Here is a 13,532-nt window from a genome sequence, read left to right as displayed (position 1 = left end):
GTTTTCAAGACAGTTTCAAGAAAGATGGATATGTCTGAGCGATTGCAGGACACCTTTAAGAGAGGACTTTGTAACAAGAAAGCTGACCTTTAAGATTTAAAACATCCAAGAATAAGAAGAGATTTAATTGACATCTAAGCAAGACTGAAACAAAATGGACACTATTAATTGTGAACTGCAACTGTAAACTAAAGCGTGACATCTAGAGGCAGAGGAAGAAATACAAGATGGAAATGTCTGTGATTTCAGGACAGTTTCAAGAAAGATGGATATGTCTGTGAGAGTGCAAGACAGCTTTAATAAAGGACCTTGTAACCAGATGGCTGACCTCTGATTTAAAAACATTAAAGAACAAGCAGAGATTTTTGCTATCTAAGCAAGAATATAAGAGATAATTATAGAACAATTATTAATAATGTTTTGGGGAAACTAAGAGAAGCATGTATTAATTAAAATGAAGAATATAAAATATATGAGATTAAAAAATAAAGTTAAAACCTGTATTAAAGATTTTTAAAGGATTATAAAAGCAGTGAGGAAAGAGGGAAAGGAGTGTTAAGGAATTTAAGCCAAGGAAATATGAAATTTTTTAAGCATATGTAATGAAATTGAAACAATTTGTGATAAAATTTCCAACGAAGTACGTGAATATAAGTATGGAATTTTTTGAGAAATAAGAAATGTTTCCTCCTTTTTATTTTGCTTTTTATTGAGCATTGACAATGTGGATTTTTTTTTGTGTGATGTTAGATCTCTTTGAAATTGAAATTGAAATGGAATGTAAGAGAGAATTCTTTTTTTTAGATTTTTTTTTATTTTATTAGTCTACTTTTTTGTCTTTTTTGGGCATTGGATTATGAAACAATAATTGCTTTGATGAAATTAGGGATAATTACTGTTATATTTGGAATGAAGGACGGAAGGGCAAAAAGGGGGTAAAAACAGGGATTAGACTTGATTTAATATTGATCTCAAGATAGGGGGATGGAACAGATTTTTTGATAGATATGTGCAAATAATAAAAATTTTAAGAGGGAGAAGGAAATATATTGGACATAATAACAATGGGAGGTGAAATTTGAATTATGTTTATGCACCTGACTGATATCCTGTTCAAAAATGATTTGTATGTGGTTTATTTCTAAAAAATAAAAAAAAAATTCTATAATAATCTCCCTATGGCTGGGTAGGCGTGGCTAGGTGGTCATGTGACTGGGTGGGCATGGCCAATTTAGCAGTCCATTTTGCCAATTTAGCAGTCCATTAAACAATGCACACAAATTAAACATTAATTTGTTTTGCTCCTGGGGGTGTTTTATTCTCTATCTCCTTTCCATTATTTGAGCCCCTCTGGAGAAATTAAGATTTCAAGTGCAACTAAAGTTTAGCTCTCAGGTACATTCAAAGACTTTTACCTGTTATATCAAAGGAAACAAAAGTGTGCTAGAAGAGCAAATTGGGTTGGGAAGAGAAACAAGGACATGGAATGTTTGATGGGTACAGAGATGAGATTGGCTCCTGGAGCATCTTCTGCAGGATCCCCTTCAATCCTGACAGTGCCCTGGGATACCTTGCTGAATTCCATTTCATTCCATCCATTCCCATTCCCATTCCCATTCCATGCTATTGCTATTGCTATTGCTATTGCTATTGCTATTGCTATTGCTATTGCTATTGCTCTTCCATCCCATCCCATCCCATCCCATCCCATCCCATCCCATCCATTCCTATTCCTATTCCTATTCCTATTCCTATTCCTATTCCTATTCCTATTCCTATTCCTATTCTTATTCCTATTCCTATTCCTATTCCTATTCCTATTCCTATTCCATTCTCTCCTATTTCCATTCCATTCACATTGCATCGCAGAGGTCTCAATCTGCTTTTGGAATCTTACTGGCCACCCCAGAGCTTCCTCTGTATGTGCCGAACGCACGCAACAGGCTTGGGCAAGGGCTGCGCACATCTGGCAGACAGGATTGGACCAGGCAGGCATCTCTTGCAGTCAATCTGGTGAGGAAGCCCCAAGGCAGGGGCTCAGCAGTGCTGATCCGCCGCCCAGCCAGCCCTTCCTATCTCCATGGTGGAGACAGACGTCCTCCTTTGAGGGCAGGTGGCCTTGCCGGCCACCACCCCGCAACCGCTGAATGGGAGAAGAACAGGCACCCAAGTGGTGACTGCATGGGGGAGAAGGCATCGGGGCGGCTGTTGTGGTGCCCGCTCCCTACCTTGCTTGCATCTCACCAGCCTCGCTTTAACAGGTGCCCGCCTCCGTGCATCCCATTTTTGGCCTAGGGGCCTCTGCTGATTCTGTTTTTGGTCTGCCTGGCCCCCAGTAGCACTCTGCCAGCCGAAAACGGGAGACAGGGAGGCCCCCAGGGCCTCTGCACATCCTGTTTTTGGCCTGCCCAGCCTCCAGAAGCACTCTGCCAGCCAAAAATGTTGGCCTTACTTTCCAGTTCCAGCCCGTGGGACTCACCAAGGTAAGGCTTGCTGTTGGCCAGTGGGTGGGCAGGGCAATATGAGCAGGGCAGCCTCATGGTCCTGTGCAAGCCTGATTAATGGCTTCGGCTAGCTGTATCCGGCCCTCGGGCCATAGTTTGAGGACCCCTGCTATAGGCCATCAACTAAGTACCTCTGCACCGGGTTACGAATGGAGGACTGAATAATTATCTACATTATAAATTAACATGTGAGTATATTTTCCAAACAGGTTTCTTTGCTGCTTTGCAACAATGTGGAAACAACAAAACATCAAGAACATTTTTAAAAAACCTTCACCAGAAGCAGTTAAGATTCAGTATTCTCATCTTCCACCTCCAGGATTCCCTCCTCTCTGTTATGAGTCACCGTTTACTGGGTACATGAAGAATATTTCTATCTATTGGAATCTGAGGATTTAGGTCTAAATTTTATATATCTTCTCTCTACTGTGATAAAGGTAATATAACTGGAGCTGCCTGGTTTCCCAAAACTGTGGCTGGGAAGGTTCGGTCACCAAGAATTGGGTTGACCCTTCATTGCAGTTACATAAATGACTAAAATAGTAATCAAAAATTATATGACTGAAGGAGAGATACTTTTTAAAAAAATATATAGCTACACTTTCTTTCCTAAATCACCATTTCCTAACTTAAGAGGAGAAAGAAATATGACTCATGAATACTAGTGCAGGTTCCACCATACAGAACTGTCACCCCATAGATGGCAATTTTTGATCCACCAACATTGGGTGAATTAGCAATAGAAGATTAATTTCTTCCTGTCATCTCCCCAGGGGTGTTAAATTATCTCCACTACTATTTTTCTTGCCTACTGCACTCTAATCTAGAAATACATTCCTAAGGGCTTCAGTTTATAAGGGGTCTAATGAGTCCAGATGATTGTCCAAATTCTGAGAATGGATTATCAGCCCAAGGTGTGTTTTCTTAATGAAATGGTGATTTCCTGCAAAGCAATCCCTCTCCATAATATGAAAAACACAGTCTAGCAATTAGGATAAGCTTTAACCCAAGAAGGAGAAAATACACAAGAATTCTTTCATACAGGAAGAAACATTAAAATTACATTTCTTTATGTATATTTATAATTATACTTAAGAAGAAATCCCCTTATGCAATTTAAAAATATTTTAAAACTATAACACAATCACAATTGGAGTAATTCATAGGAACATTTTGCTTGTCTGAATGCAGGCCCAAATGTGTTTAGGTCTGAGGCAGAAAATTATGTTCTCCCTCCAAGTGAAAATATTATAATTCTGTAATAAGGCAGTATAACACTTTGGATAAGTGACAACCACCTTCTCTTAAGTGGTGCTGAAAATCTGCCACAGCCTCTGTGACACTGACTGTTCAAAATATTTGTTGTTAACATGGAAGGAAATCAAAGGGTGCCTTCTATACAACGTAGCTTTTAAGTTTGCACTTAAGACCCTGATTTAACTATGAACCATTTCAAGCCTCATACATAAAAATGTCTTTATTTCTTTATTGTATTTGCCCAAGCATGTTTAATATATTCAGTTGTACTGTACACATTTCACAGCAGCTTTATTTCCACTATGATCCAGAGCTGCTGGCTCTTATTTGCCTTCCTTGTCTAGCAAATTATCTGCTGGACGCACCTCAGCACAATCAGGACATACCTGTAAACTTTTCTGAGACTTATCAGTATTAGACTATTACCTTAACTCAGAAACCAGCATGATATGTCCAATCAATAAACAAATGTCACATCATATTATCTCTCCCATGCCCTAATGCCCCTCACACATTTGGACAAAGTGTACAGTCATCTTTGAATATCCACATAAACATTTAATCCCATCAAACATGACATAGAAATGGTAACTGGGTAGTTGAAGGGAGTAATGGCTTTATTAGTAGCATAATAAAAGACTGTTCTTCTTGATTAGTTTCAGCTACAGAATCAGATCTGGGCAAAGAAATTAGAAACAGAAACCGTGAGCCAAAGAGAGAAGGGGTTCAACAATACAATCTTAAGAAGGATGGCATAGTTTTAATGTTAAGTAACAATAAGCAGTGCCATCATGGAGAAAAGCTGCATGGTCATTAAGAGTTGACAAATACTTGGTGGCATCTAGTCAATCAGCAATATCAATTTAAGGCATAATCCCAATGTCCCAGAATTTTTGGTAGCCCATGGAAGTAATATGTCTTATTTGTCACATCCTTCTATTTATCTTATTTTCATGTATTGATTTATCTATAGAAATGAACATGTACTAATCAACCTTGATGATAACTAAAGACTATTCTGTTACATAGAATGTATCTGCAGTAATTAGAGTCTCTTTTTGTTAATCTAATGGAGATTTCTGTCAGAAAAATGCAGAATAAGGTGATTTTGGGTGACCTGCCCTTTACTGCAGGTCCCTCTGTCATTTCTTAAAATATTTCCATGGGTTGCTTCATGGTAGGTGGAAGTGAGGCTTCAGTGGGGAGGTTGGATGCTTCAAAACTGCCTCTGTCAGGCCTGCCTCCATTCAAAACACAAGAAAGAAAACCCCCAACTCCACTGAATTAGAGAAGAGATACTTTTACTAAGTTTGAAATGATAGCAGTGAAAGCAAGGGAAGTTCTGATTCAAAATGCACGAAGGTTACACATTGAAAGTTACCCCAAATCCCTCCCCCTAGGTCCAGCACTGAAAATTCAATATGATGTTGTGAGAAAGCTCCTCTTCAGGTATTTCTCGCATCTGGAGTCTCAGGACGGTTGGCCTTGACAGAGTATAAACAACTCCATTCAGCAGCACCATAAGTCATGAGTGTAAACCTCTCGTCCAGTTCTCATGGGACTACTATACATCAACTCATTTTCCCAAATGCCCATGCCCCCTCCCCATTTCTATGGCAGCTGATAGCAAGCATGCTGCAGAAACCCATGCTGGAGATCCAGCTGACATTTGGCCCTTCTGCAGCAGAGGCGTTAGCCCTATAAAAGAAGGAAAAGTACAATACAAACTAATACAAATAGTATAACAGGTTTCAAGACAATTAATGAACATTACAGTTTATCAGGATATTTCCTATGAATCATTTGAAGGAGTTTGGGAGACTGAACATTTTGAGCATCCACCCATTCAGATTGTGAAGGAGGGAAATGTTTCCAAGCTTCCAATATTGCATTTTCCCTCTCCACTTTTAGAATCAAAGTTTTCTTTAATTTCAAAGTGTTATTTTCCTTCTATAAGGAGGAAAAGGGCAGGCCGAAGAGGAGACACTCAAGCTTGAGTAGGTATCAATTCCGAAGCTAGTCTGATCAAGGCCATTTTGGAAGCTTCAGTGCTGCCAAAATGGTGCTGAGGGATAGGGAGGGGGAAGTAGAGATAGCTGGGGTTTTGTAGCCAGAACAAGAGTATCAAGCCTGAATTTGATTGGGTGTGGGATTGTTTGTATCCTTGACAAACAATTCCACACCCTGGGGTGTGACATGAATTCAGTTTGACACAGTTTGGAGCTGAAAGGGGGAAAGCTGAGGAGGATAGAGCTATCAGCCAAAACATCATAGCTAGCCAATGAGTCAAGCACATTCCAACAGCTGTCTGTCTGGAGGAGGAGGAGAGAAGTCACCAAGCAACCAGCTCCCATCTTGGTTGGACAATGTGACAGTTTGTTTTGGAAACTTGAGAAAATGATACTTATATTGGAGTGAAAAGCCCGGGAACTTTAGTAGTGGCTTTTCACCAGTTAGTGCCAAGATAGAATATCTAAATAAATTTGTTCTTTGAGAAAATGGAATGCTTCAGAGTTCAATTTGTAATGGATGCATTACTTGGAATCTGACAAAGAGTTTCCCCTGTAAACCAAGGACATTACCACAGGTGGCTGAAGAGAGGAGGAGTGAAGTTTCCAAGCAACCGGACAGCACCTTGATTGGACCATGTGACTGATTGTTTGGGAAAGGGGAAAAAACTTTTACTTTTAATTGGGTGAAAATTGCCGGATACTTACATATACTGTTGTGACAAAATAAATAAATAAATAAAATAAATAAACCTTTAGAGTTGGTTTTCATCAGCCTGTGCCAATATGATATATCTAATAAACTTGTTCTTTGAGGAAACTGCTTGCCTTGGAGTTCTGCTTGTTATGGATGTATTACTTGGAACCCTGACAATAGGCTAACATGAAATACTGGGTGGATCTGTCTAATGTTTTTTCATAGGTCCAATTGTATAGTCACTGGATTATTGACTATTGGGAAGGGGCCCACATACTTTGGGGTGAAGCCAGTACTACTATGTACTGAGGTTTTATAAGCGTCCTTTGCAAAGGGCAGCGGGTCGGCCCAATTGTCTTGCTGATAATTTACGTAGCAGCTAAGATATTGTTCCAGAACCAAACTGGCTCATTCACAAGCACCGTTAGTTTGAGGGTAGTGGGTGGAGCTTAATCCCTAGGCCAGGGGAGTCAAATTCAATTTCACTGAGGGCCGCATCAGGATTGTTTTTTGACTTTGGGGGCTGGGATGGGCATGGCCAGGGTAGGCATGGCCAGCTCGAAATCACTTGTGTCAGGGTAACCATACACTCTGCTGCAGCTCCTTCCAGGGCCATGGTTATACATCTCACTGGCTGCCTAAGATCCCAATTCATCTCCATACTGCTGCATGTGATTCCAGACTTGAGCTAGGAAGAATTCCAGAGCTTTTGGATCCCCTCCGTATTGGGTGGGATGGGGAGGGTTTCTCTTCTTTCCTGGTGAATTAAAAGCCCACGTTAGAGCTGCGGAGGAAGAGGGGGGCTTGCTGCAAAAAAGCCCCAAAGGCCATGCAAAGTTGCAAATCTCGGGTGAGCTTGCAAAACAAACTCAATGAACCCCGCAAGGAGGAGGAGGAGAAAGTCGCAGTCACCTTGTCTACCCTCTTGCCGCTCCAAGCCCTGTCCAGCCTCGAAGCTGGAGGAGGTGAAGAGGAGGAAGAGGAGGACTGCTTGGTGTGATGCCTGAATTCTTCCCCCCCCCCCCTGCACAGGCAGCATCTCAGCCTTGCAGCTGCTGTGGTCTGCCCCACGCAAGCTGTGGGCATTGCATCGGGGCACTGGAGGCGAGTGGAGCCATGGAGCAGTTTTGCAGAGAAGTTAGACTAGCATGGCGGCTGTCCATGCCGTTTCTTTGCTGGGTGCTCTCCACCCCCTCCCACTCCCCCAATCGCTTCTGAAAAACACAAGAGGACACCGACCTCGGAAGGCAACCAGGCATGGGGGACCACTGGGAAGGCAGCGTGGAAGGCAGGCAATCATGTCAGGGCTGCAGGGAAGGGAATAGATTGCTAGCTCCCTTCCCCTCAGCCCTGCCATGCTTGCCTGCCTTCCACATGGCCTTCTGCTTGCCTGCCTTCATAAGCTGGCCATGGGGATGCTGGGAAGGCCACATGCAAGGCAGGGAGGCATGGCAGCACTGTGGGCCATGGACCGGTTCGGAGCCGTGGCTAGCCAGCGGTTGCTACTGGTTCGGCGAACCAGCCCCAATTTCCGCTACCAATTCTCTTGAACTGATCTGAACTAGTAGCATTTCACCCCTGAGTTGCCCCTTGTGGAGCAATGGAGGCTGCCACCGCAGCTGTGGAAGCAGCAGCTCCCACCTACTGCCTGGCCAGTCTCTCCATGTGATGGCTGGGCAGGCTTCTAGGCAAGGTTTCCTGAGCTCCCAATTCTTGATTGCCTCATGCAGCAGTTGCAATGCATGGCTCAGCATGAGGTCCTCTTTGTCAGGCTTGGCCAAGTCTCCAGGCTGCCATCTGGTGAAGGTCACACCCAGTGGGTGCTCCTCAGGGTCGTCCAACTGTCATACCTCTAGCGGCCATCTGGCTCGGACTGGCTCCTCATCGAGTTGCAGCTCCTCCAGACACTCTGTCTTATTTTGACTCCCACGTAACTGAGGAGAGGTTGATCCTGGGGCTCTGGACTCTTCCCGATTGCTCCTGTGGGTTGACATTGAGTGCTCAGCTCCTACTGTAGACTAGGATGGGTGTCGGCAACTCATGGCTCTGGAGCCACATGCAGTTCTTTGGGCCCTCTGCTGCAGCTCCCTGTCCCATCACTGACTGGCCCCACCCCTCGCCCTCCCCTCCCAGTCACTCCTCATCTGGCTTGAGAAGGTAAGGGTGATGGCAGGGGATGGAGAAGCGGCCAGGGCTGATTCTATGGTGTATCACTCTTGCTGGAGCTTTTTCCAGCCCTTGTTGATACTGGGCATGCCTCGGTTGCTTGGGGAGATGCGCACCCTGCTCTCCACCCCTGGTCCAACCTAGCCATGACTGACTCCAGCCTCGCTAACATGAGGGCTGTCAGGGTGGGAATGGGATCCAGGAGGCGGAGATGTCAGAAAGGAGGATGGGCTGCAGTGCCCAGCCATGGCTTTAAGAAGCTCAAGGCAGTAGGAAAAGGGGTCTGGCCCTGCTGAATCTCACTCACCCACCCCAGGGTCAGGCTCTGAGAAAGCTGGAGCACCCTTGCCAAAGACGCTCACTCGTCAGCCAGTCCCCCCCTCTCTCTGTATCTCTCTCTGTCTCTCTGTCTCTGTCTCTGTCTCTGTCTCTGTCTCTGTCTCTCTCTCTCTCTCTCTCTCTCTCTCTCTCTTCTCACTCTCTCCTTGTGGCTCTTCACTACTTCTTTTCTTCTTGCCAACTTTTTGGAAATTCGGGCTGGCTGAGGAACAAGCACGAGCTGTGGCAGAGGCTTCCCTCCTCCTCCCCCTCCTCCTCCTCTTGCAATCCCCTGGCCAGCTGTGGCAGGGCCAGGAGCGTGCACATGAGTGGAGTGACCCTCCCCAATTGAGCGGGAGGGTGAGGGTGAGAAAGAGATGGAGAGAGAGAGAGAAAGAGAGAGAGAGAAGGGTTTTAGAATAGAACAGAACAGAATAGAATTTTTTATCGGCCAAGTGTGATTGGACACACAAGGAATTTGACTTGGTGCACTTGTTTTGTAGTTCCCAGTTTAGTGTTTTTTGTTTTTTAACAACTGGTACTCTGTCCTAATGATCTGCTGAGTAGGCATTGCTGGGATGTGTGTCACATGACTGAGTGAGAGTGAGTGACAAGAAGTTGGCCACACTCACCCAGGTTTTGTGGCTCCCAGTATTTTTTTTCTGTGGGAAACAGGTCCAAATGGCTCTTTGAGTGTTTAACGTAGCAGACCCCTGGACTAGGGTCTCTGGGTTGGTTGATAAAGCAAATCTTGCCTAATTTCAGGCCTGCCTCCATTCAAAAGAAAATCCCCAACTTTATTGAATTACAGAAGAGGTAGTTTTACTAAATTTGAAATAATAACAGTGAAAGCAAGGCAAGTTCTGATTCAAAACATGTGAAGATTACAGATTGAAAGTACCCCAAGTCCCTCCCCCCAGGGTCCAGCACTGAGAGTCCAATCAATGTCCCATATGATGTTGTGGGAAAACGCCTCAGGTATTTCTCGCATCTGGCATCTCGCAGCGCCATAATTCATGAGTGCAAACTCCTTTTCAGTTCTTATGGGACTACTATACACTACCTTGCTTCCCCATCCCAAATGCTCCCCTCCCTGTTTCTATGGCAGCTGGTAGCAAGCATGCTGCAGAAACCCATGCTGGAGATCCATCTGACAGCCCCCTTCCTTGCTCATTGATGAAGCCTTCAAAAAGCCTTCGAATAGGACAAATATATGTAAACTTTCAAATGAATTTCATTGTTCAAATTACTGCTTTCCATCAAAATAATGCTAACATCTTTGAATGTAAAGAAAGTATAAGTCAGTCTTTTACTTCCTTGGCAAAATCCGTAACCCAGTAGCCGAATAGTTAACTTTGAGTTACATCTGCCAGGTTGGAACCATTATTATCATCTTGTTCATCTGGGAAAAGGTCTTCCATGAAAAAAAGTTGAGTTCCCACTAGTCAATATTTGACTAGATGGTCTGAAGTTCTGGCTCAGTTAAGGGCAGCTTCCTATCTCCCTTAACATTGCATTCTGGTAGTAATTATTAATATTATAAGAATTTCCAAAATGAACAGTTGTATTAAAAGCTTCCAGAGAATTTATTTATTTATTTATTTATTATTCGAATTTATATACCGCCCTATCTCCCAAAGGACTCATGGCGGTTTACAGGCATATAAAACATCAATATCAATATACAAATTAAAATAATCCTTAAAAAACTTATTCTAGCGCCCGAATTATTAAAAATAGAAATATAAATATCAAATATAAATATTAAAATCAATTTAAAACCCCTCTAAATTTAAAAATCTAAGCCAGTCCTGCACAGATGAATAAATGTGTCTTGAGCTCGCGACGGAAGGTTCGAAGGTCAGGAAGTTGACGGAGTCCTGGGGGGAGTTCGTTCCAGAGGGTGGGAGCCCCCACAGAGAAGGCCCTTCCCCTGGGCGTCGCCAACCGACACTGCCTAGCTGACGGCACCCTGAGGAGTCCCTCTCTGTGAGAGCGCACGGGTCGGTGAGAGGTATCTGGTCGCAGTAGGCGGTCCCGTAGATAACCCGGCCCTATGCCATGGAGCGCTTTAAAGGTGGTCACCAAAACCTTGAAGCGCACCGGGAAGGCCACAGGTAGCCAGTGCAGCCTGCGCAGGATGGGTGTTATGCGGGAGCCACGAGGCTCCTCTATCACCGCGCAGCCGCATTCTGAACTAACTGCAGCCTCCGGATGCCCTTCAAGGAAGCCCCATGTAGAGGCGTTGCAGTAATCCAGGCGAGACGTCACAGGCGTGAGTGACCGTGCAAAGGGCCTCCCGGTCCAGAAAGGCGCAACTGGCGCACCAGGCGAACCTGGTAGAACGCTCTCCTGGAGACGGCCGTCAAATGATCTTCTAGAGACAGCCGCTCATCCAGGAGGACGCTAAGTTGCGCACCCTCTCCATCGGGGCCAATGACTCGCCACCGATGGTCAGCCGGATTTAGCTGACTGTACCGGGATGCCGGCATCCACAGCCACTCTGTCTTGGAGGGATTGAGCTTGAGCCTGTTTCTCCCCATCCAGACCCGTGACGGCCTCCAGGCACCGGGACAGCACTTGATAACCGTTGGGGTGGTCCGTGTGGAAAAGTACAGCTGGGTGTCATCCGCGACAGCTGGTACCTCACACCGAACCCACTGATGATCTCACCCAGCGGCTTCATGTAGATGTTGAACAGAAGGCGAGAGGATCGATCCTGCGGCACCCCACAAGTGAGGGGCCTTGGGCCGACCTCTGCCCCCCTGTCAACACCGACTGCGACCGGTCGGAGAGATAGGAGGAGAACCACCGATAAACGGTGCCTCCCACTCCCAATCCCTCCAACCGGCGCAGCAGGATACCATGGTCGATGGTATCGAAAGCCGCTGAGAGGTCTAATAGGACCAGGGCAGAGGAACAACCCCTATCCCTGGCCCTCCAGAGATCATCCACCAACGCGACCAAAGCCGTCTCCGTGCTGTAACCGGGCCGGAAACCGGACTGGAACGGGTCTAGATAGACAGTTTCATCCAGGTGTAAGGAAACTGATATGCCACCATACTCTCAACAACCTTCGCGAGCGGGTTGGAGACCGGACGATAATTACCTAAAACAGCCGGGTCCAGGAAGGCTTCTTGAGGAGGGCCTCACCACCGCCTCTTTCAAGGCGGCCGGAAAGACACCTCCACCAAAGAAGCTCTCGTAATCGCCTGGAGCCAGCCTCGGGTCACCTCCTGCGTGGCCAGCACCAACCAGGAGGGGCACGGGTCCAGTAAACATGTGGTGGCATTCAGCCTCCCCAACAACCTGTCCATGTCCTCGGGAGCAACAGGGTCAAACTCATCCCATAAAATGTCACCAAGACCACCCTCAGCCGTCTCACCCGTATCACGCAATCTTGGTCCAAACCATCCCGAAGCTGAACGATTTTATCGTATAGATAACCGTTAAACTCCTCAGCACGTCCTGCAGCGGGTCATCCCGCTCCCCTGGTGTAGGAGGGAGCGGTCACCCAAACAGGGCGGCTGGGCGGTTATCTGCCGATGCAATGAGGGAGGAGGCGAGCTACGCCTCGCTTCCTCAATGCCACTAGGTAAGTCCTAGTATAGGACTTCACTAGTGTCCGATCAGCTTCTGAACGGCTAGACCTCCAGGAACTCTCTAGGCGCCTTCTCCGCGCTTCATCCTCTCAGCTCCTCGGAGAACCAAGGAGCCGGTTGGGACCCGCGCCGGGTCAGAGGCCGCAAAGGCACGACACGGTCTAAGGCCCCGCCGCGCCCGCTCCCAGGCCGCAACAAGTTCCTCAACCGAGCCGTGAGCCAGACCTCAGGAAATGGCCCAAGCTCCGTCCGGAACCCATCCGGGTCCATCAGGCGCCTGGGACGGAACCAACGATCGGCTCCGCCTCCCTGCGGTGGTGAATGGCGGTCAGAAAGTCCAGGCGAAGAAGAGAGTGATCTGACCATGACAAAGGTTCAATGACTATTTCCTTTAAGTCCAGATCTCTCAACCACTGACCAGAGACAAAAATCAGGTCCAGAGTGCCACCCCCAATGTGAGTAGGGCCATCAACTACTTGGGTCAGGTCCAAGGCCGTCATGGAAGCCATGAACTCCCGAGCTGCCGTCGGTGACGAGCCGGAAGATGGCAAGTTAAAGTCCCCCATGACTAAAAGTCTGGGGGTCTCAACTGCCACCCCAGCCAGCACCTCCAGGAGCTCGGGCAGGGCGGCTGTCACGCAGCAAGGAGCCAGGTACGTGACCAGCAAGCCCATCTGACACCTATGACCCCACCTCACAAAGAGGGATTCACACCCGCAATCTGAGGTACAGTGGTCTCCTCGGCTCTAGACTCTCTTTAATAACAACCGCCACCCCACCACCCCTACCCTGGGCCTCGGCTGATGGAATGCACGGAAACCCGTGGGCACATCTCGACCAGGGCACGCCTTCAGTGCCCAACCAGGTCTCCGTAATGCCTATAATATCCGCTGCACCCCTGAATCTGATCATGTATTAGGGGGCCTTATTGGCCACGGACCGTGCGTTGCATAACATCAGGCGAAGGCCCAGGCTCTGA

Source organism: Ahaetulla prasina, chromosome 5, assembly GCF_028640845.1.
Source record: "Ahaetulla prasina isolate Xishuangbanna chromosome 5, ASM2864084v1, whole genome shotgun sequence".
NCBI lineage: Eukaryota > Metazoa > Chordata > Lepidosauria > Squamata > Colubridae > Ahaetulla > Ahaetulla prasina.
This window is presented reverse-complemented; position numbering follows the sequence as displayed.